Consider the following 19,630-nt stretch of genomic DNA (forward strand, 5'->3'; position numbering starts at 1 on the left):
TTCTATTTCTTGCTGCATGTTCAACAACCTGCACATTTTTTAAAAAAAAACCTATTCATTTCTTCTAATTCTGCAACTTTTCTCCAGATTCATAAATAAAAATCCATCAACCAAAATTAATTCAGCACTACTTCATGCTAGGCGGTATAGAGGATACAACAGGACTTAAATGCATGGTCTGTGTCCTCAAACAACTTCCAATAGGATTTATACGTAAAAATGTGCTTAGTTGCTGTATTGTGTCCAGCTCTTTGTTACCCCATGGACTGTAGCCCGCTGGGCTGCTCTGTCCATGGAATTCTCCAGGCAAGAATACTGGAGTGGGTTCACATACCCTCCTCCAGGGGATCTTCCCAATCCAGGGATCGAACCCAGGTCTCCTGCATTGCAGGAGAACTTAACCATCTGAGCCACCAGAGAAGCCCATTCATGGGCTTCTGCAGTGGGTAGCCTACCAAAGGAAAATAAAAACCATATCTACTAAAGGACTAAGTAGGGAAATATAGAGTAGAAATATTATCCTGAGAGAGGAATGTGCCCTTAGGTTGAATTGTCATGGACCTGGCCCATCTGCAAGTTGTTGTCCGGTCTCATTTCTCTCTTGCTGTAAACAAACTTCTCCTTCCTAGCCATCTCTTCCGGAAACTCAACACTTGCACCTGTTCTAGGACACCTATCCATTTCCACTCGAAGGAAGGCTTTGTTTCTATGGAAATCACCTCCATTTTGCACATCGTCAAAGATTAATTTTCCTCTTGCTTTTAAGCTTGCTAACTCTGGTGTATCAACAAAGAAGTTGATCATAACTACATGGCTTTTTTTGCTTTTATAATATTTCAACTTTCCCTTGTCTAGAGAAATATTTTTTAATATATTGATCAAATCCATTGTCTCTATCATTATTTTTTTTGGTTGAACCCTGAATTTGCCTTTGCCACTTTATTACTAGTGCTGTTTTCAAGTTTGGGCTTCCCAGGTGACTCAATGGTAAAGAATACACCAGTGCAGGAGAGTCAGCAGATGCAGGTTTGACCCCTGGATCAGGAAAAGTCCCTGGAGGAGGAAATGGCAACCAACTCCAGTATTCTTGCCTGGAAAATTCCATGGACAGAAGAGACTGGAGGGCTACAGTTCAGGGAGTCGCAGAGCGTCGGACACGAGTTAGCAACTGAGCACATTTTTAAGTTTATCCATTTAACCATTAAACAGCCCTCAGGCTCCTCTGTCCATGGGATTCTCCAGGCAAGAATACTGGAGTGGGTTGCCATGCCCTTCTCCAGGGGATCTTCCTGACTCAGGGACTGAACCCGCATCTCTTATGTCTCCTGCATTGGCAGGGGTGTCCTTTACCACTAGTACCACCTGGGAAGCCCTCAGCCACTTAATAACTATTAATAAATGTCTATTATATTGCTACATATTCTAGATACTGAGATAAACTAATGAGTAAGAAAGACATGGTCACATCTCTCATAGAGACTGCTGCTGCTGCTGCTAAGTCGCTTCAGTTGTGTCCAACTCTGCGTGACCCCATAGATGGCAGCCCACCAGGCTCCCCCGTCCCTGGGATTCTCCAGGCAAGAACACTGGAGTGGGTTGCCATTTCCTTCTCCAATGCTTGAAAGTGAAAAGTGAAAGTGAAGTCGCTCAGTTGTGTCCGACTCTTCGCCACCCCATGGACTGCAGCCTACCAGGCTCCTCCATCCATGGGAGTTTCCAGGCAAGAGTACTGGGGTGGGTTGCCATTGCCTTCTCCGTCATAGAGACTAGTGAGGTACAAAAACAAGTAAGACATATTTAATTGCTAATTGATGTGATAATTGCTATGAAGAATAAAATGTCAAATTGTCAGGGATGTTTCAGGGGTCAGGAAAGGCTTCCTGGGAGAGGTGATGAGTACACCCATGAGGTGATGGATGGTGTATTTCCATCCAGCAACATTTAATGTACTTATTAAATGTTGCTGGATGGAAATACATTTGATGAAAGCAAAAGGAATCAAGTATGTTTCATGCAGAAGAAATCCAGGCTCTAAATTAGTGAGGGCAGGGACTTCCCTGGTGGTCCAGTGCTTAAGAGTCTACACTTTCACTTCAGGACATGCAGGTTTGATCCCTGGTCTGGGTATTAAGATCCTGAATGACGTGGGGCAAGGCCATAAAAAGGGGGAGGGGGCGTAACACAGTCTAGGAAATAAAATTAAAATTTGTTAGATGTGAATAGGAGGGAAGTGAGTTTGGGAGCAGTGTTGAGAGAATCTACTCAAGTCTTAGTCAAAAGATTTAATCTGATGGTAATAGGGAGTCATTGACTGTGCAGTAATGTCATTATTCGATTTGTGTTTTTAAAAGATGAGTTTGGTTGTGGTGTTGTGAATAGAGTGAGAAGTGAGGGGCTAGACTGGAGGCAGAGAGGTGAAGAACAGACAAAAAGTGATGGGGATTTAAATCAGGCACAAAGCAGAGGAGGAGGAGAAAACAAAACAAAACAAAACAGAAGTCCAGCTTGGATCTGCAGTACATTGTATTGATCAGTTCATTCATTCCACACACAGTTCTTACTGAGACTCTCCTCTTCTGTGCCAGGCACATTCTAGCTTAGATGCTGGAGAGGCAGTGATGACTTTAACGCTGACAAGCTGGTTGAGAAGATAGATCTTAAGCAATTAACCAAAGAAATGGATCACTGTGTCCTGTAAAAAGTGCTATAAGGTGAACAAGATCTATAAAGTCTTGCTACTCAAAGAATAGTCCATGGACCAGCAGCAGCAGCAGCAGCATCACCTGGGAGCTTGTTAGCAATGCTTAGTATCTACCTAAAAACTACTGAACTAGGATATGCATGTTAACAAGATCCCTGGGGGGAATTTACACGCGTATTAAATTTGAAAAGCACTGCTCTAGAGCTAGAGAAAACAACAGGTGGACCTGAGCTCATCTTGGGGGTTTGGGGAAGGGTTCCCTGAAGAAATGGCCTCTGGTTAGGCTGGAGAGGTAGGCAAGAGCTGGATAGCTCAAGACGTTGTGGGCCATTTTGAGAACTGTCATCTCTTCCTAAGAGCAACTCAAAAGGGTTCAAAGGTTAGATTAGTCAGTCCAAGCAGCCGTAATCAAATACTATGCAGACTGGTAGCTTAAACAACATAAATTAATTTTTTCACTGTACTAAAGGCTGGAAGTCTGAAATCAGCATGCCAGCATGGTTGGGTTCTGGTGAGAGCTATTTCTGACAGCTTTCTTGTTGTGTCCTCAGTTGGCTGAAAGAGAGAGAGAGAGAAAGAGAGCAGAAAGATCTTTCTCCCTGATGGCTTTTCTTGTGAGGACACTAATCCCATCATGTGGGCCCCACCCTTATGACCTAAGTGAAAGAAAGTGTTAGTTGCTCAGTTGTGTCCAATTCTTTGAGCTCCCATGGACTGCAGCCAGCCACACTCCTCTGTCCATGGAATTCTCCAGGCAAGAATACTAGAGTGGTTTGCCATTCCCTTCTCCAGGGGATCTTCCAGACCCAGGGATTGAGCCTGGGTCTCCTGCATTGCAGGCAAATTCTTCACCATCTTAGCCACCAAGGAAGCCCCATGACCAAATTACCACCCAAAGGTTTCATCAGCAAATGCCATCACACTGGGGCTTAGGGCTTCAACATATGAATTTCAGGGGTGGGGACACAGTTCAGTGTGTAGTAAAGTTTTTTAAGCAAAGGAATATGGAATAATCGGAATTCTATTTTTAAATTCTTATTCTAGCTGATGTGAAGAAAAGGGATTGAAGGGATTAAGAATATATGCAGGATACCCTCTAAGAGGCTATTTCACTAGTCATAATGAAGAACATTGAGAGTTGGGACAAAGTTGCACTGGTGGAGATGGAGCAGAGTGAAACATTTCAAAATATTTAGGTGCTAAACTTGACAATTAAGCTGAAGCTCCAATATTTTGGCCACCTGATGCGAAGAACTGACTCATTGGCAAAGATCCTGATGCTGGGAAAGATTGAAGGCACAAGGAGAAGGGGACAACAGAGGATGAGATGGTTGGATGGTATCACCAATTCAATGGACATGAGTTTGAGCAAGTTCCTGGAGTTGATGATGTACAGGGAAGCCTGGAGTACTGCAGTCCATGGGGTCGCAAAGAGTCGGACATGACTGAGCGGCTGAATTGATTGACTGAAACTTGACAAGCTTTGATGATAGATTTCATATAATGGTTGGGGAGAGGAGGGTCAAGAATGACTGCCAGATTCTTGGCTGGTGCAATTGGATGGACATGATATCAATTCTTGAGATACAAATCATGAAGTCCGCAAGTTTGTCAATGGCATCTTGCTACATGCAACGAACAATATAGAAATTAAGAGAGGAAGAGCTATCAGTTAGTGTTTATCATGTGCCAGCCACGGTATAGACACTTTACCTACAGTAACAATTAATATACTATCAAGCCAAGCCTTCTGAGATGGAAAGGTCAGCTCATCACTAAGGGTTTAATGGTGTGGTATAGCAACAGCACAGATTGCTTTTACAGGAGAACATCAGAGAAGACAATGTGAGCAGGGAAACCATCAGAGAAGAAAGAGGATGCACGCAGAGGTCTAAAGGAGATTTTGTTGAGTGAAGCTCTGGGGAGTCAGGTCTGTAGATGGGTTCTAGGAGCCATGGAGACTCAGGCATGACTCCACCAGAAAGTACTTAGAAAAACAGCTCAGAAAAAGTTGGGTAGAAAGGGAGGGCCCAGATTATGAAGGACCTTGAAAGTCAGTCATTTGGATTTTATAGAGAGAAGACTTGACAATGAAAGGAACATGACACCACATGACTTTGGAAAACCTGTCTGGCAACTGGGGAGTGTGAACATGGGCAGGCTTGAATCTCAGAAGCCAGCTTATTAGCATTTGTATTAGCTGGGTAATAGGTCAGAGCTGTGAACTAGCTAGAAGGAAAAAAATCAACCAGATTTAGTTTCACTGAATGCAAATAGAAGAATGAGTCAAAGAAGACTAAACTTTCTGGATTGGAATCAAGGGAAAGATAGTTTTAAAGTCATAATCCGAGGGGGGTCAGGAGGGGGATATCCACAAACATGTGATATTCCATTTACATGCAGCATGATACTAAGGATATTTAAAAATAGTGGTTTACCTGTTCAACCACAGAGAACACTTAAATTTCTAGAAAAATTATAGTAGATGATAGCCAAGTTATGTATATGATGGATTTACACTGGGATGAAACGATAAGTATAAGATTCGAGGGGAATAAAGTATGGTATTCTATTAAAAGAAACAACCTACGAGCCATTATGAAATATTGTGATTTTTAAATGAAATTGGTAAAATCAAAAGAAACCATTACATTCCACTCCAACTGTCACTTCATTACAGATGCAGCGAACAATCACTTATAAACAATAGTGCCAAGGATTCAACCTTTCAGACGAATGGGGCTTTGTTCCTGCCTTGGCCTAGCTTTCTAATCATAACACAGGTTTTCCCCCAAAATTCAAAATGTTGTGTTTAGTGGAAGGAAAATGTATGCTTTTTGTGTTTTCTAAACACTATATATATATATATATATATATATATAAACTGAGTAACATTGACTGGGGAAGATAAATAAACTTTACTAACCTTTCTGTTCCTTTTTTGCTTTATCTCAGGGAACTTCAGCACCTCCACATTATCCTTTGTGGGGTCGCACCTGATGGTGCCCCTAGGATCACGTGACAAGTGTGTTCATCAGTAAACATCCTCTGGTTAATGGTTGCTTCATTGATGACAATATGGACCAATGCACCGTATTTATCAAGTGGTGCGTAAGGAACCTTAGAGTCAGGTGACGGCACAACTAATCCTCCCGGGGGGCCTGCCAAGGGTGAAGCAGAGATATCAATTCTATTGTTCAGAATTCCTTAATTGAGGGTCCCCAGGAGTCTGAAAACTTAGAGAAAAGGTATATGGGCTCCAGTAATTAACCACTGCCATAACAGCTGTTATACAGGAAACCTGTGTGCAGGACACAAGCATGTTTTGACTTTGACTATGCACTTGGGTTAACACGTTCCTCCTCACTAGTGAAAATCAGATGCAAATGTTTTGCAAGGTGTATTCATTTCCATGGCAGACACGGAATTGTTTGCCTTTAAAAATACAGATAGATAGATATTTAGACAGATAGATAGATATTTAGACAGATAGATAGATGCTTTGTCCAATGGGATAACGACTTCAGTTTCATGGACAACCTGGAGGTCTCCTGAATCTGCCCGAGTTTTGTGTTTTCCAAAGTATTGACGGTGCCACCGCGGGCTCTGGGCTGGCTAGGCTTCAAGGGTGTTCTCGGGGAGCTACCCCCCTCTCTGCTCTGCCAATGATGTGCCACTTTGTCTGGGGGCTCTGACTGCTTTCTTGCGAGAGGGAAATTCCTCTTTCATCAGTATGGAAGCACTGTTTTCACACACCGCGAGTGCTGTGTTGCTGCGTCAGTCATCCTATGAGGGCCCGGTTCAGACGAGCAGCGCTGACGAGCTGGCTGGAGATTGGCTGCCCGCGGCGGGGAGGGATTTGTCGGAAGGAAGGGCTGCAGCTTACAGCAACAGAGTTTAGACTGTCTTTGCTTCATCATCTGAAGGCAAAATTTTCCAGATACGGCAGACGGCTCCCAGAGTACAATAAGCAGGGAATGAGAACTATTTACATGGAAATTTCTTCCTCAGGATGCAGCGAAGAAACCGCGGCCGCTTGATTCTACCAGATGTTCCTGGGGTTACTGTAACGGAGAAGGAGAGACAGAGCTAAACAAGGTAGGGAAATCGTGCCCCCGCCTCTCCTTTTTTTTTTTCCCCCTGAATGTTTGAAGAGTTTGCTGCAGTATGCTGCATTCCGTGTGTGTTGCTTCAGGAAGCCAGGGAAACCGGGTTCCACTAATTCAAATGAAATACTTGCAGGGGGGGACCCTGGAGTTTTACGTAACGTTTTGATTTGAAAAAAAAAAAAAAAAAAAGAAAGAAAGAAATGGCCAAGCGTGAATCTCTGCCGCCTGTTTGGGGTGAAGCATAAAACGAGTTTTTATTTCAAAGAATAGGACCATTGATTACTCAACAGAAACCATTTGAATTCTTGGGGGGCCTTCTTCTGGTTCTAGAAAAAAATTTTTTCAGACTGCCATAGTTAGCTCCCGAATAAATAAAGTTTACGTTGATCGTAAGATTTGAAAACAGACTCGTGATTAAGGGGTGGGGGGGTGGGAAACTTCCTGGTAAATAATTATCGATGAAATGTTTTTTAAAGAAAAAATACATCGACTTATGGGATATTAGGGACCTACCTAGCTCTCCAATGCCATGGCTTTTAATTGAGTTTCAAAAGCACATTTTAACAAGCCAGCTAGAGGTAGCTTTCTGACAAGTTTTCGATACTGTAGTTCAATGTTTACATTTCTTTTTCTTACATGTCTGAGCCTTTGTTTCCAGCTTAAAAGTGGAACCATTATATTCAAAAGTAAAGCTGGGTTAATAATGCTTACTGCAATTATCTGATCTTTATGCATTTTTAATGAGAACACACAGCCAGCAGAATAATTTAATGAGGGCAGGCTAGCTTTTTAAAGCTGTGTTTTCACTGTGCGGAACCATATCAACTTTCTTGCCGAGAAGCAGCAGTGAGAAATGATGGAGAAGATTTATTTTTAACACACTTGGCCCAAGAGAAGGAAAGGATATATTTGTTAAAGAATTCTTTCTGCCCTTTTCCGTTTTAAATTTCTGCCAGGCATGAGGAAACTGTGCTTTTTTGTTAGGCCTCGGAAGCATATGTTTACAATAAATGTGTAACATTTTTAGAATAGTTAGCAAGCACTGAAGTGAAGAAAAAAAAAAAAATTGACTAGCCTAACCACTACCATGGTGAATGTTCTTCAAGAAACACCCCTGGCTTTTGAAAAAGACAAAGGTTAAGTGGAAAGATATTTGTTGATTGAGTAATATGTGCATTGTGAGGATAATAAAGTAAAAAAAAATAATAATAATAAAGAGGTTCTTAGAGCCTCTAAATAAGATGAAGTTTCTTCAGCCAGCTTGTCTTGTTTTGTAAGGAGCAGTGGAAGTCCTCATTTAAATAAGGGCAATGCCACGTAGATTCTTCTAGACCCACTGTTTTTACTTTCAAGGAGAAGTGCAGGACACTCGCCCAGAACTTCTGACGTCATCTCCCAACTATTTTCTGCTGTGTGTTCTTTTATTCAAGCTCGTGGAGAGGAATATTTCTTTATGTCCTGGCTAGGAACGTTCGGACTCTTCCTTGGCAGGTCTTGAGTTATGTCTTCATTTTCCCGTCCTTTCTAAAACCCGAACCGATTCTCCAGCAGAAAGAGGGCATCTTCTCCTACCTGCCTCCTCACATGGGGCAGGTCGTTTGTCTGCAGGGCTCCGGCTGTGGCGGGGAGTGGACTGGCTCTGCTTCAGGTCTCGGTCCCCTCAGTGCAGTCTGTCTCTTGGCACCTGGGCGGACATCACCACCCAGGGGCCTCGTTGCCAGCTTCCCCTGGGGCCACTCTTTAGGACCCAGGCTATGCCACCAAGTTCACGGCTGGCAGTGATGGTGGGAACAGCTCCTCTGGTAGAAAGATAACCATGCCCTAGTGTCGATGGACCCAGGGAGGGGCAGTCCGGCACGGCAGGCTCTTCGCCCTGTGTCACAAGTTGGCAGCCTTGGTCACAGCGATCCAGGGACGGTTAGTTTTTAATAGGGAGCCTTTCGGGGAAGGAATTTCCATCAGAACAGCCTGGAGTTCTGGGGAGTTCCCGGCCCTAGTTGGCACCCTCTTTAGGACTGCTTGGGTTGTGTAGCCTCTAACAAGCACCCATCTCAGTTTTTTCTCTCCCTTAATAGAATTGATTAATACTTGCTACACTTTCCTTTATACTTACAGCATTTTGAGAGACCTTGACCTTGCATCCAAAAAAAAAAAAAAGTTGTTTGTCTCTTGACACAGTGAGCCAGTTAAAAGGGATAAAACCACCCTATGAATGAAACTGTGGAAAATGCCTTACGGTGTTAAGATACATAGTCATGGATACAGAACCCTTCACTCTACTTCATGTTCACGTAAATTTTCTAGGGATATTCATCCTCAGACCACATATACGATTTCCAAGAAAATCAGAGCATCGCTTGTGTGCGTGTTCTCCTTTGATCTTGTGCAATATTACTAGAAGCTATGCAAACCAGATCCTTTCAGACACAGGCCTTGTAGTACCCAAAGCATTTAGTGCTCTTTTTGCTCTGACTTGGGTATGAAATGTGTGCAAGTGGAGTGAGTAAGAGAGAAAATGAGAGGAGGGGAGAAAAATACGCTTGTGAAATCTACTGGTTGTGTAGCGTCCCTGGTTAACAGCCTGCCTTCTGCCTGCCAGTTGTTTTAATTTGCTGTTGCTATGGTAAAAACAAATCAATATCACATGGCTACCAGCCAGTCCCGCTCGGGGCGTGCCATAGAGACTCAAGATCAGGTACTCACGATTCCAAGCAAGAACTGGAAGAAGAGGTTTTAGGTATTGGGTTGAAGAGAATTCCTTATGGGGGACGGATGAGGCTCATGCTTGTGTGTGTTCTCTTCCTTTCTTCCTGCCGATAACAAGAAAAGATGGGTATTGTATGTCAACTAGACTGAAAAAAAAAAAAAAGGGAAGACATACTGGTTTGTTTACATTTTCCAAAATGACAAAACGTATCATCGACATAGAAGGAGGTGGCTGGGGGGGGGAAGTGGTAAAGGATGCTGATTACTGAAGAGGTGGGACGCCTGCAGGGCATGTTGGTTGTAAAAACAAGAGTTTGGGGTCTTGAGAAGCTCCAGGTACAGCGCAGAAGAGCTGATGGGTCACAAGTCATTGCGGTTGTCGTATCAGGCAGAGAGAGCTGCCTTCTCTGGGGAGCGGGTGGGCGGGGTTGGGTGGGTGAGGGCTGTTGTGGAAAGGTGGGAGGTGGGAGGCACCAATGTCAGCCTGCAGCAAAGTCCCCAGAAAGCTGGATGTCCAACATCAGGCCAGATGAGTGCAGAGCTGGGGGGCAGAACAGCACAGGGGCCCGGACACTGACCTCTTGTAACACCTGCCTGAGCCCAACCTGAAGGCCCAGCAAAGAAAGAGAAGTGGCTGTGAAGAGACGTACAGATGTCATGTGCCCCGGCATCCTTTCTGAAATGAACTAGGTGGGCACAGATGTGCACGTGTGGAACAGGAAACTTGGTACTTCATGCTCTGCTTTCTTGCAGAAGAAGGAGGCCGGAAGACTTAGTGGGGCTTTGTAAATTAGTTGCAGTACTAATTTCTCTGTTTTTTTTCTCCAGTATTGTTACTCAGTGTAGTTGTTTCTTTTGTTTGTTTTTTGTTGGATTTTTTTTTAATATGCGCAAACGGTTACTTATGGCTGCGATGATATTCATGGTGAGAAGCCCAGGGTGGTGTCATGGCTGGTCTGCGTCAGGCGTGTGCCTCCATAGCTCAGCATTGTTGAGCAAAACCTGGGCCCGGCTCTGTTGCTGAGAGTGAACACAGGTGTGAAAGAAACCAGAGAATTTCTTCTGCGAGCAGGAGCCACGTTGCTGATGGTTAAGTTTTTGGCTGGCTTGCTCCCTTCGATGTGGCAGAAATGCTTGATAATAAATATGGACTCACCGATGTTACCTTAGTGCACAGACAAAGAATGCATTGTCTCCGAGATCCTGGGTCGGTGTGTTCCATCAATCAGTCAACAAGTGTTTATTAAACACCTCTTGCTCCTCTGGCTTTTGCTGTTTGGTTAGAACAAGTCAATTACCTAATACCTGCCTCCGAGTAGGTGCAAAATACAGGACAGAAAGAAGCGATGCAAAATTGTAAGTTTCAAAGACTTTAATAATAACTTTATTGGGTAATGTTAATTTCACATTGTTAACCATCAGACGTTAATTGTAGGTTTTGAGACAGTTTTGGTGTTTGGGGGAGGATTAAGAGAAGGAATTTTGAGTTTTAAATATCTATCTGTAATTTCTTCACTTCTGCTGTATTTCTCAGCATAATATTGTTTAAATAACACATAATAATGTAAGATGAGGAACAGGCATACAAGAATGCTGCCATCCAAATCCAAAATACTAGGCCACTGAGAGCAATCGCCCAAGTCTCAGCAAGCTAAGAGTCAGCCCCCGAACGACTGGGGAACATGGGCTCATCAGCCTCAACCGTCAATCAACCAGAGGAAATCCTAGCCCCTCTCCCACACTTCTGAGCCTCAGGGGTGGCTGAGCTCTCACTGTCCCCATACCAGCCGGGAAATCTGATTCCTGACCCTGGAGAGTTAAAATTCCATACCCCTCACCCTGTCCTTTTTAAAAAAACACAGGTACTTAAAAAAAAAAAAAAAAAAAAAATATATATATATATCAATTTCCTTTTTAAACACAAAATTTTGGTTTTGTTTTGTTTTTCACCCTAACATCAAAATTAATGTAAATTCTCTGGGCACTGACAAGCTGTGAGGGAAGGAACCCAGTTTGGGAAGAGCTAGAAGAAGAGAGTGTAAGTGAGCCTCAAGAATTCTTTTTAGCAATGGGTCCTGGTAGGCACATAGGCAGGTTCTAAGGTCTAGGAACATCGAGGCAAGCTGGATGCCACAGAAAAACTTTAGGGCAGTGAAAGTGAAAGTGGAAGTTGCTCAGTGATGTCCGACTCTTTGCGACCCCATGGAATTCTCCATATCAGAATACTGAAGTGGGTAGCCTTTCTCTTCTCCAGGGAATCTTCCCAGCCGAGGGATCAGACCCAGGTCTCCCTCACTGCAGTGGATTCTTTACCAGCTGAGCCACAAGGAAGGTCCAAGAATACTGGAGTAGGTAGCCTATCCCTTCTCCAGCGGATCTTCCCAACCCCAGGAATCGAACCAGGGTCTCCTGCATTGCAGGTGGATTTTTACCAACTCAGCCACCTCAGAGGACAGCAGGAAGAATCAGGAGACACCAAAGAGAGTGCACGTCCCCAGGCCTGAGCAGCGTGCAGCCCATCCTCACTGGGAAATGACATTTACAAACAAGATAAAAATAGTTTTCAGTCGCTCAGTCTTGTCCGACTCTTTGCAACCCCATAGACTGTAGCCCACCAGGCTCCTCTGTCCATGGGATTTCCCAGGCAAGAGGATTGAAGTGGGTTGCCATTTCCTTCTCTAGGGGAATCTTCCCAACCCAGGGATCAAACTTGCATCTTCTGCCTCTCCTGCATTGGATTCTTTAGCACTGAGCCACGTAGATCAGCACACAGATACCTTCAGAAGAATGGTTAGCCTATGTACACTTCCGTACCTTCTACAAAGGTCTTTCACAGACTTTATCTCAATTGACAGTTCAAATCTAGGTTTAGAAACTGGGAGCCTAAAATTAGAGCACTCCTGTGGGGACATGCTAGGTAAAGCTTCTGGCGGAGATGAGTTATAAACCGGATTTTTAAAACTTAGTCACTGATTTTTTTTTTTCAGTGATTAATTGATTTGAATTTTGAAGAACAGGAAAAACTTACAAGTGCCCCGGGAGCACGTGTGCACGTCTCTTTCTCCTGTCCTCAGATGCTTTCACAGACAAGGGCATTTATAACTAGTACAGTATGCAGCCAGGTGTGGCCACGGAACAGGAGGGGCGGATGGTTGGCTTCATTTTCCCAGCTCTGACTGCTCAGAAGGCATTAGGGAACAAAACCCTACCCTGGCTGCACGCCCCAACCCAGCCACACAGTAGCAGCGCGAGCCTGGCTATGACTGGCAGGAAGGTGTTCTAGAACATAAAATTCACAAAATCGTTGTAAATGGCTTACAGTTCAGGGAAGAACCAAAGTCAGCAATGAAACCAAAATTCAAAGTATTCCATCTTCCTATGAGAGCATCTCATTGAGTTCTCTTAAGCCGGTTAAAGGGGTCGGGGCAGAAATTAATATTTTAGTGGCAAGTGTTATAAGCTGTTTTACACACATATCTTGGGTATTTTGAACCGTAAAGGAAGCCCACGGATTAATGTTATCCCCACAAAGTTAGGGCTTCCCAGGTGGCACCAGTAAGAACCCATCTGCCAATGCAGGAGACGTAAGAGATGTGTATTTGATCCCTGGGCCGGGAAGATTCCCTGGAGCAGGAAATGGCAACCCACCCAGTATTCTTGCCTGGAGAATCCCCATGGACAGAGGAGCCTGGCAGGCTACAGTCCATGGTGTCGCAGAGTCAGACACAGCTGAAGTGATTTGGCACGCACGCACGAACTGCAAAGTTAACGCTGACCAGTAGAAGTTCCGAAAGGTTCTGTAACACACCAGTTATCCCACAGCTAGTATTTGGTGGAGCCAAGATTTAAACTCAGACCCGATCATACCTCCGAGTCCTATAGAGACAGCACTATGTTTTTCCATCTGAGCAGTTAAGATTGAGAAGATAAAAATAATTTGCAGAAAGAAATGAAAGCTCAAGGTGAAAGAAGGTTTATTATTTTAGACATCTCAGATATACTTTACATAGTTTACATTATGATACCTAAATACTGGGTATGATAACACTAGCAGTATCTTACATCATATATCATTTCTGTTCTTATGCTTGTCATATCTTTTAATGGCCTTTTGTCCCCTTTTGTCCCCATCTTATAAATTAAAAACCGAATTTGAGTTTTCAGTTAATTGAGGTTAACCCATGTGTTAAAAATCTCACTAACCAAAAAATGGAAAAGTTGATCCTCAAAACTATGGGGATCTGTGCAAATGATATTTAATGAGATAAAATAGTCTTTAAATGAAATTACACTGCAGTCTGACTTGGAGTTTTCTTGCAGTGGATGTTGTGATGTGGACTAGAGCCCAACCCAAGCAATTTTGGGGAAGATAGTGTGTTTTTAATTAAGATATGGAATTGTTTGCAAAAATCTATAAATTTCTGGCATCTCAGATGCAAGCTCCAATTAATCAACTAAAAAGTATTGGTGAAGTATATATTATATCAATGATTTACTACTTATAATTTTAAATTTTCTGGGAATTCAGGAATGTAGAACTGCTTTTGGACTGGAGAAGTAGATGAGACTTCAAGGAGAAGAGATACGTCCTCTGGCTCTGAATAGATGTACTTTGTCTAGATCAGTATTTCCAAAATGGGATGTCTACTCCCCAAGCCTAGGGTCAGATCATTCACTAGGTGAGGAAAGGAAGCAGTTGAACTTAGCATCTTATATATTATTTAGCTCATCCTTTTAAAATGTTAATTTTCATGTATGTTTCATAATGTATGTAACATATTAATATTATTATGCAAGTATAACATTTTTGAATAAGTAGATAACCTTATAATGGTTGTTCCTGCACAGAAGTATTTTTCTGATGAGGTGGCATGCTTGGGTGCTAAGTCGTTTCAGTCATGTCCGACTCTGTGACCCCCATGGACTGTAGCCCACCAGGCTCCTCTGTCCATGGAATTCTCCAGGCAAGAATACTGGAATGGGTTTCCATACCTTCCTCCAGGGGATCTTCCCAACCCAAAGACTGAACCCACGTGTCTTATGTCTCCTGCATTGGCATGTGGGTTCTTTACCTCTAGCGCCACCAGCGGGATGTGATCCAAAAAGTCTGGAGTGGGCAGTAGTCAGAATTAGAGGAAGGAAGATTATCTCAAGGAGGAACAGCTTGGTGTGAGGGCCAGTATAGAACTGAACTTTGAAGAACAGGTATTAAATATCAGGGAGTAGGGGAAATAGGTTTATTTTTTGACTAATTTTTATTGGAGTGTAGTTGCTTTACAGTGTTGTGTTTCTGCTGTGCAGCAAAGTGAATCAGCAATATCTATACATATATGCAAGGAGATCCAACCAGTCCATTCTAAAGGAGATCAGTCCTGGGTGTTCTTTGGAAGGAATGATGCTAAAGCTGAAACTCCAGTACTTTGGCCACCTCATGTGAAGAGTTGACTCATTGGAAAAGACTCTGATGCTGGGAGGGATTGGGGGCAGGAGGAGAAGGGGACGACAGAGGATGAGATGGCCCGATGGCATCACCAACTTGATGGACATGAGTTTGAGTGAACTCTGGGAGTTGGTGATGGACAGGGAGGCCTGGCGTGCTGTGATTCATGGGGTCACAAAGAGTCGGACACGACTGAGCGACTGAACTGAACTGAACAACTGAAACATATATTCACTCTTTTTTAGATTTCCTTCCCATTTAGATCAACACAGAGCATTGAATAGAGTTCCTTGTGCTATACAGTAGGTTCTCATTAGTTGTCTACTTTTTTTTAAAATATAAATTTATTTATTTTAATTGGAGGCTAATTACTAGTTGTCTACTTTATATGTAGTATCAATAGTATATATATATATGTCAATCCCAATCTCACAATTCCTCCCACCCAGAAATTAGTTTAGATGGAGTCAGGGAAAATCAGAATATGGAAGAACTAAAGAGCCCTGTGGTGACTCAGACAGTAAAGAATTTACCTGCAATGCAGGAGACCTGGAAAGGGAATGGCAACCCACTCTAGTATTCTTGCCTGGAGAATTCCATGGACACAGGAACCTGGTGGGCTACAGTCCATGGGGTCACAAAGAGTTGGACACAGCTGAGTGACTAGCATTTTTACTTTCACTTTTCAAAGAGCCATGTGGAGGAGTTTCATTTATGTTAACATCACATCTAATGCTTTATAAGGATTGCACTGAGCTTGTAAGATCAGGTCAGAGGTTATAAAATTTATAACAAGTGATGCCACTGGCCAGAAAACTGCAATATTTCAGACGTCATGTGGTAAAGGAGTTGGATTAGAATGGCAGTGAGAGAATGGAGGGGAAAGGGCAAATCTAAAAGGTGTCTTGAAGGAAAAATAGCAGAGACTGGTGACAGCTTAGAAGAGCCAAAACAACATTGGAGTTTCTGGCAGGAGAAATATCTGTGGGATCCTAACAGAAAATGGGGATAGATGGGAAAGGGGGCCAGTCAGTGGGAATGGGGTCAGGAGAGGGAGAGAGGATGAGTTTTGAGTCCTGATCATGATATTTTAGCTAATGATGGGTCACCCAAGTGGGTCATCCATAGACATCTGACAACATAAAATGGAGAAAAGCTCAGGCACCAGGCTGCAAATGTAAACTAAGACACACCTGTATGGAAGCCACTGTGGGGGCCAGGAGTGCTCACCAGGTCCAAGAAGAAGGGAGCATCAGTGGAGGCAGGCTGATGACCAAGGATGAGCCTTGGGGAGACTGCCAGGGCCCAGAAGAGAATAAGAGGTAGCAAAGAACCATGAAAACAAGTACCCACAAAGGAGCAAAACTGTCTATGAAAAATGAGTCACCAAGACTGTTAAGCACAGCCTCCATGGCTCCCATCACATTATCCTGCCATAGTTACCCTCTCTGTCTTGAGTGCTCAGGCCATGTTCCCCCTGGAGACAAATATCAGTTCACTGCCATGGTGAGAGCGATAGAACACCAGATGGATAAAGAGAATCTCCTGTTACACACACACACACATGTATATATATAATATCTCATATATCTTATATCTTATATATCATATTGCATATATATCATCTATATTTTATATATATATCATCCTCTGCCACCCTCTTCTCACCCTTGCCTTCAATCTTTCCCAGCATCAGGGTCTTTTCCAATGACTCTGCTCTTCACATTGGGCTGAGATAGTTAGATAGCATCAGCAACTCAATGGACATGAATTTGAGCAAACTCGGGGAGAGAGTGAAGGACAGGGAAGCCTAGTGTGCTGCAGTCCATGGGGTTGCAAAGAGGCATACACTCTTTAGCTCAGTTAGCAACTGAGCAACAAAAACAACATACACACGCACAAATACCTGAGTATTTAAAGCATGAGTCTTCACTAATAATCAAAAGAAAGCATTTAAAACCGACAGTTATCAACATGTATGCATCTGTATCTCAAAATATACATTTTGAGGGTCTAATTGGTTAGGACAGTAATTCCAGAGTGATTGGAGATACCACTGGACACTAGGCTCCCTGTTGTCGAAGACCCAGGGTCCATTCATTCCTGGCTCCAAGGTCTCAGTTGAATCAGCCATAAGGACTATGTTGAAGAAAATGAGACGGTACCCACGTGCCTACAGTGAGGAAGCCAGAGCAACACTCCTCAGACCTTCATGTGCACAGCATTTCCTTGGGGATCTAAATGAAACGGCAGTGTCTGATCCAGTCAGTCCGGGGCGGGGATCGAGATTCTGCATGCCTAACAAACTCCCAGGTGAGGAAGATGACCCTCATTACTCGTCCCAAAGGCTCTAGAGCACTTTGCTGGCATAAACGTCGACGGTGGCGGATTTCTGGGTCTGAGATGGTTTTCATGGAGCCTCTGCAGGGCTGAGGGCCAGGACCTGCCTTCTCCACACAGGAGGCCTTTCCAGACTGCCCGAGCTCAGACTGGAGCTAAGGTTGAGTCTTTCCCACCAGGCTGGCCACGACGCTGCTGTGGTCCAGGCTGTGAAGGTGGCCTTTCGGGATTTCTAGCATCTCTGTGGTCACAGCAGCCGATGTCTGTGGATGGCCCCTGTGCCTGAGATGGCTGTCTCTTCTTTGTGGACACAGACTCTCACCAGTTCCCTAGGAGACTTACTCACTGCCTCCAGGGAAGGCTGGTGTGTCTGTTTACACGTCTGCTCCAGAGATATTTTTTTCCTGCCAAATATCCATGTTCAAAATCAGCCATAGACTTTTTCCTCTTGATGGTGGTCAGAGCTGGAGCCTGGAGGTCCAACGGCCTCAGTGGATCAGTCTGGGGACCCCTGAGCAACTCAGCATTTCCCTTAAGATAATGCTGGTTCTTTCTCCAAAGAACAGAAAGAGTATAGAGGAAGTGTTATGTGCAATTAACATCACTTTTAAAAAATGCTAGTTCTGAAGTTGTGTGCAATAAGTAAAGACATTAAGTGAGATGGCAGCTGTCTTAGGTGGTGGCTTCAGTGAACATCCAGGCCTGACCGTGGACAGTCTGAGGTCTTGTTTAATGTCCATCTTTCTTTCCTGCCCTTGAGGGCTTCATTTTTCTGTTTGTTCAGCCTGGGGCCTCCTCTTTCCTGGGCCAGGAGTCCTGCTAACCTGATTTAGAGGAAGTCTGCCCTGCCCAACTGCCCATTTAGTCCACACACAGATGGCCAGTACTTTTATGCATTTTTAATTTACCCAATAACCTTTTAGGGCCAAAAGGCACCAAGTCTTTATTGAGTTTATTGAGTGCCTACTATATGCCAAGCCCTCTGCTGAGAGCTTTATGTGCATCAAGTCAGTTAAACCTTTTTATGAAGAGAATGAAGTCCCAGGAGGCTGAGTTTTTTGCCAAGGTCACACAGGAACAAGCGACAGAGCAAGGCCGAGGGTCCAGTTGGCGCTTCTCCAAACACCCAGACCTTTTCCGACGGCGCTTCCTCGGGGGGTAGCAACAAAAAAGGGATTTGCTTTAGAAAAATTTCTCTCAGGTTTGCATGAACCGTTAGCAGAATTCACTAAACGGTTAAGTAACACGCAAACAAGCAAGTCCTGGCAGGCTGCTCGGGCATGAGTTCAGCGTTAGCCGCGAATTCCTCCTCACGGAGGACCTGGGAAACCACCCAGGACGCCGGAGCATCGTCTCCGTGACGCGCTGTGAAGAGTGGCCCTCTTCCTCACCCCGAGTTTCCGCCGTGTCTGTGTGCGCATGTGCAGTGGAAGAAGTGTAAGGAAAGGCCTCGGCCGAGGTGCCCTCTAGACGCTGTCTAGATCACATGCAGTGGCGAGGTCTGTACAGAAGTGAGATGCTTTGTGTTGTTGCGGCTTTACCATCCACAGTTTATTGTTGTTCAGTTGCCAAGTCGTGTCCGACTCTTTGCGACCCCAGGGACGTTCCTCACCATCCCCCGGAGTTCACCCAAGTTCATGGCCCTTGAATCAGTGATGCTGTGAGGACCTGGAAGACCCTTTGCCTTTCCATCAATGTCCCCGTTCCCGGGCATGGCTGTTCCACTCACACGGGTCACCCGTTCTCCAGCAAGGACGCGTGGTCGTCCTCTCTGGCTGCGTCTCCTGACCATCCTCACGTGGCAGGCTCTCCTCTCTTGCTCTGCAGGCTCCTGAGCCTCTTCTCTCTGCCAAGGTTGTACCTGGCATCCCCACTAAATGGCACACGGAGGCCCCAAGTCTCTGGGGTTCAGGTCACACCTGGCTCTCACCTGGGGGAAAGGATGGTTTATTTACCGCCTCAGGAAGCCCATCATTTGAACCCTGCAGTATCAGCTTCCTGGCAGCCACCACAAAGACCATCCCCTCAGGAAACAAAACAAACCCTATCTCCAGAGTTTCCTTGTTTCTTTTCTTCAAAGTCCCCTGTTGCAACTAAGCTGCAATTAAGAGGCAGGATCAAAGGGACTGGCGGCCTCTGGGGCTGTGGGACCCACACAGAGCTGTGCCCTTTTTTAACTCTTTGCTTTCTGGGACCTGCTGCTTCCGTCTTTGTTCCTCTGGGTGCTCAGGTATCGGAAGGGGGAGCCGAAGGGAGACAGGTGAGAGTCGGTGGAGCAGCTTTGCAGACCTCCCCCGATTCGAAGAGCCTCCCAACTGACAGAACCCACAAACG

General features: G+C 44.4%; 1 protein-coding gene across 5 annotated transcripts in view; it reads left to right on the forward strand.

Annotated features, from left to right (window-relative positions):
* Positions 1-6,535: 6,535 nt before the first annotated feature.
* Positions 6,536-19,630, forward strand: part of MBNL2 (muscleblind like splicing regulator 2) — a 166,082-nt gene continuing 152,987 nt past the window's right edge. For 3 of the 5 annotated variants that reach the window (XM_055542869.1, XM_055542867.1, XM_055542871.1), the window contains exon 1: positions 6,538-6,799. The gene's annotated coding sequence lies outside the window, so the exon portion shown is untranslated. Of the gene's footprint in view, positions 6,800-19,630 lie in introns of all 5 variants that reach the window. The other 2 variants (XM_055542868.1, XM_055542870.1) reach the window with 2 other exon arrangements.

This window comes from Bubalus kerabau, chromosome 12 (genome assembly GCF_029407905.1).
Source record: "Bubalus kerabau isolate K-KA32 ecotype Philippines breed swamp buffalo chromosome 12, PCC_UOA_SB_1v2, whole genome shotgun sequence".
In the NCBI taxonomy this organism is placed as follows: Eukaryota; Metazoa; Chordata; class Mammalia; order Artiodactyla; family Bovidae; genus Bubalus; species Bubalus kerabau.